Raw genomic sequence first — 5,000 nt, forward strand, 5'->3', positions numbered from 1 at the left:
TCCCTCCACCCCTATGGAAGATTTTTGTGTTTTATTCTACCAGTCAGTCGCCATGCTGCTCTATTCTGCTACGAGGTCCCTCAGATCCAACTCCTGACCCACCTCCACCATATTCATTCACCTGCACCTCCACAATCCACCTCCTCCACATTCACCGCATTCCCCTACAGGAGTCAGGGATCAATAGTGTCTAGTAGCAGGTCAACATCTCTCTTCAGGTGAAGATACTCTTGTCCGACACCTTTTCGTAGAGCACCTTATATATATATATATATATATATGTATATATAATATATATATATATATATATGTATATATATATATGTATATATATATATACATATATATATATATGTATATATATATATACACACACACACACGAAAACTTTTGGTTTTCCGTCTGTTTTCCTTTCCAGTGGTTCTTAGCATATTCTCAAATCGCGCGTATACTGTGATCCGTGTTGTATGTACACACACACACACACACACACACACACACATATATATATATATATATATACACGCACACACGCACACACACACACATAATTTTTCTACATTTCTATACAAGTATAGCCAAATATAATTCCCTAAACCTTGGCAAAGCTAAGCTAAGAGAGGTAAACAAATTCGCTAACCTAATCCGAACTGACTAAAGGGACAACGCTACTTTTTTATCCGACTCCAACAACAACAACAATAACAACAACCTCGATTAAAACGACCTAAAGGGGGAAAGACAAATGATCCTGAGCAGAACCTGGACTCTCCCCCCCTCCCCCCTCCTTCATCCCAACAACCGCCCCCCCCCCTTCAACTCCAGCTTAGTAGAACCTTTGCATAGTATTTGGAATTGTTCAACTAAATACTATTTCAGTATTTCATTTATGTATATTTTTTCTATAATTTCTTTGGTCATTTAGATTATGTAATTGCTATTATATATTCTAATATAGTTTTAGTATTTGATTTATTAGTTTTCATGTATTTCATTGTTGTATTTTTTCTTATTTTCATTTATTCTAATACATATTATTTATGTAATTTATTCATTAAGTTTTATCTATTTAATTTTTGTCATTCATTTTATTCATCTTGAACTTATTTAAATAGATACTATTTTATTACTTTATTTATGTTCATTCTTTTATTTTTGTGATTTTACTCAGTTTTATTGAATTTATTGTATTTTAATTATCTCGAGCTTGCGACACGGTGTGACAAAACAGATGACACAGAAGACACAGACAGACAAACCCTTGAAGGCAGAGCTCGTGTCAAGTCGTCCTCGTCCACCTGGAGGACAAGGTCAAGGTCGAGGGGCAGGTTACCGCTGAGTCCTCCTTACCTGAGGAGGACGAGAGATAAGATTGAGTACAGGCTGACATTAACATGTGTGTAAAAAAAAGTGAGAGAGAGAGAGAGAAAGAGGGTGAGAGAGGGAGAGAGAGGAGGAGAGAGAGAGAGAGAGAGAGAGAGAGAGAGAGAGAGAGAGAGAGAGAGAGAGAGAGAGAGAGAGAGAGAGAGAAAGGGAGACAAAATACACGATACAAGACGAAATACAGGAGAAATCCAGACCGCAAAGATATTAATAAACCATCAAACACACAAGTATATAAAACATGAATAAATAAACAAACAATATAAATTAATAAATTCATCAACAAATTCGTAAAGAATAATAAATGATTGTATAAATATATCAATCATAAAAAGATGCACAGTTTATGTGGCATATGACAAGCATATTTGAACATAGTATTCATACAGGATACGTGATACGATAGTGTTACTTTCGTAACATTGATTTTACGTCCGTGATGCGTCCGTGATACGTCAGTGGTACGTCCGTGATACGTCCGTGATATGTCAGTGGTACGTCTGTGATACGTCTGCGGTACGTGAAGGTGATACGGTACGCGGTGGATATAGAATCCAGTGGGAATTTTGAAATTTAATTTGAGAATTCATCGGGAGGGAAGGAATGGGGCGGAAGGGGGAAGAAGAAGAAGAGGAAGAAAACGGGGGAAGGAAGAAGAGAAGGAAGAGAGGAAGGGAAGGAAGAGAGGATGGGAAAGAAGGGAGAAAGGAAGGAAGGAGGGAGGGGAGAGAGGTAGGGGAGAGAGGAAGAAAGGGAAGGAGGAAAGAAGGAAAGAGGGAAGGAAAAGGGGGAAAGTATGGGGAAGAGAAGGGGGAAGAGAAGGAGGAAGAAGAGGAAGAGGAAGAAAACGGGGAAAGGAAAAGAGGACAGGGAAGGAAGAAAGAGAGGAAGGGAAGGAAGAGAGGAAGGGAAGGTAGAGAAGGAGGGGAGAGAGGAAGGGAATGAGAAAAGAAGGAAAGAGGGAAGGAAAGAGGGAAGGAAAGGGAAGAGGAAGGGGAAGAAAAGGGAGGAAGGAAAAAGAGGACAGAAGGAAGACTGGAAGGAAGGAAGGAGGGAAGAGAGGAAGGAAGGAGGGAGGGGAGAGAGGAAGGAAGGGAAGGAGGAAAGAAAGAGGGAAGGAAAAGAGGAAAGTAAGGGGAAGAGGAGGGAGGAGGAAGGAAAAAGGAAAAGGAAGAGAAGAAGGACGGGAATGAAGGGGGGAGGAGATCGGGCAGGAAGGTATCCCTAACGAGACACGAGAATAATCCTCGCTATTTAGGCTAGTCAATATCTATTCTGACTAGAGCAAACCAATTAAGCACTAGCCAGTGGAAACTTATTTTTTTATCTTTATACTTCATAAGCATAGAACAAAGAACCATCGTTAGGACATATCAGCAGCTATGGAGGAGGAGGAGGAGGAAGAAGAGGAGGAGGATGAAGAGGAGGAGGAGAAGATAAGATCTATGAAGCACGGTTGGGCCCCAAGTACATGTACTTGTACTAGTACTTGGATTTAAGTAGAGATTTTTATGTACTTACAGTATATTTGGGTTTGAAAATTCAATGGTACCTGTACTTGTACGTAGACCCACACTTGAATAATACATACTACATTCAAATACAAATAAATATATTGTATTCAACCTGAAGTTATATTCTGTATATAGATTCTAGCGAACTTTGTGATGATACTATTGGGTAAATGCACTTATCTGTTATTTCTAGTTCTACCGGGTATATTATTAATATAGAAGAAGGGACAAGTTTTAATGTCCTGATACTTACCAATATATTCTGCATCAAATTTAGTTTTATTACTGATACGAGATATATATGGGTAGTCTTTTATATTTGAAGCAAAAGGAATAGTACTTATTCAAGTTATTCATAAAGTTTATGTTCTTGTTTTTCAATTCTGTGATAAAACCATTGATGTGCTAAAATAAAGGTAAAATTTCCATCTACATTTCTACACCGACTCCCTCTTTTTAAAAATATATTCATCACTGTGTATACACGAATCTGATTTATTTATCTTTATTTTATTATTATTATTATTATTATTATTATTATTATTTTAATCACACGAGCAATGGGCTCGGGCCTTCGGGCGAGCTCGTTTCGTTCACAGCCAATCTCTCCGTTGCCGTGACGTTACCGCTTTCGGCCAATCAGTAGTCTCCGTTGCCGTGACGTCACCACTCTCGGCCAATCAGTCGTTTCCGTTGCCGTGTTGTCACCACTCTCAGCCAATTAGGGGCCGGAGGGATTTCCGGTTTCCGGTCCGATTTAGATCGATATCGACAGGATTTTTTTTTTATTAATACAAGCAACGGGCTGCGCCCAACCCCGCTATGCGGGGGCTCGGACCTTGGGTCAAGCTCGTTTCGCTCGCAGGCGCCTCCGGCGCCCAGCCCTACGAGCTTCTTGTATTTCATGTCGAAATAATAGGATCTGAAATCCTCGTTAGCGCTAAACCACCCACTTTTGGGTATAAAAAATCTATACCCAGCCCAGTAGTGAGACACAAATCGCTTCCCTTCTTAAGGGTCTATATCTCCATCGTAATCTGTAAGATCCTCAAGACTCAGCTGTTGAGCTGGATTGTCCTTAAACTCCTCCTCTAGGTGCTTAATATTTCTAAAGAACAACAAAACACTCTTCTTGATTTCTGACCCCTCATTAGCTTCTTGCCGAAAGGAGACAAAGAGGTCATGTACTTCTCAGGGATTTCACTTCTGTGAATGTTAACTAACTCCTGTTTTAAACTCTTATTTCCCTTTATTATCCAACTACAAAAATGGCGTACCTTGCAAAGACACACCGGGATGAATCACACAACCGGGCCGGAGGGGACGTGTCCCCTTGAGGGATTTCCGATTTCCGGTCCGATTACAGGAATTCTTTTATTAGTACCAGGGGCTTCCCTGAGGGCTTCCACGGGGTTCCACAGGAACTCCCCAGGAGTTTCCAGAGTGCAACCCCAGGGGCTTCCGCAAGTGCTTCCTTTGAAGTTCCAGGGGGTTCTTAATGGGCTTCTCAGGAGTTCCTAGAGGGTTCCACAGGGATTCTCAGAGGTTCCCTAGTGACTATCCTAGGGTTCCCAAAGCACTTCCCGGGTGTTTCCAGAGCCTTCCCCGGGGGGTTTACGGACATCTCGCTCTCAGCCAATCAGTCGTTCCCGTTACCGTGACGTCACTGCTCTTGGCCAATCAGTCGTCTCTGTTTCCGCGACGTCACCACTCTCTTAGCCAATCAGGGGCCTGCGTTTATCCTTAGAAGACGTTACCATGTTACTGGGCCAACTGTATCGGGCGACGTCCTCATTTCGGCGGAACCGCCGTTCCGACCATTTCGCCAAGAACTTGTTTTTTTAGTACATGGATATAGATAAAGTACTTGTACTTAAGTACAATGACATGTACTTACACTTAAGTGCAGTCGCCTGTGCTTGGACCCGACCCTGCTCTGAGTACTGGTCAGTGTACGCTTCTGGGGTATCACACTGGGCTTCCACGGAGTTCACCAGCGCCGATCGTTGAGAGTTCGTTTGAGTAAAAACGACTTCGGTTACAATATCTGATTTTCCAAATCTCCAAAATATCAAATTATCCTTCCGTCATATTTGGCAATTT

At 41.4% G+C, this 5,000-nt stretch overlaps 1 protein-coding gene across 2 annotated transcripts in view; it reads right to left on the minus strand.

The window, feature by feature from the left end:
* The window catches only part of LOC143021216 (hematopoietic prostaglandin D synthase-like), a 201,706-nt gene that overhangs the window by 71,395 nt on the left and 125,311 nt on the right, over window positions 1-5,000 (minus strand). Inside the window, exon 1 of one of the 2 annotated variants that reach the window (XM_076178571.1) lies at window positions 1,252-1,270. The exons of the other annotated variant lie outside the window; for it this stretch is intronic. The gene's annotated coding sequence lies outside the window, so the exon portion shown is untranslated. Of the gene's footprint in view, window positions 1-1,251; window positions 1,271-5,000 lie in introns of those variants that run through there. 2 annotated transcript variants of the gene reach the window in all.

This window comes from Oratosquilla oratoria, chromosome 41, assembly GCF_046742065.1.
Source record: "Oratosquilla oratoria isolate Oo_2021 chromosome 41, ASM4674206v1, whole genome shotgun sequence".
NCBI classification, from domain to species: Eukaryota; Metazoa; Arthropoda; class Malacostraca; order Stomatopoda; family Squillidae; genus Oratosquilla; species Oratosquilla oratoria.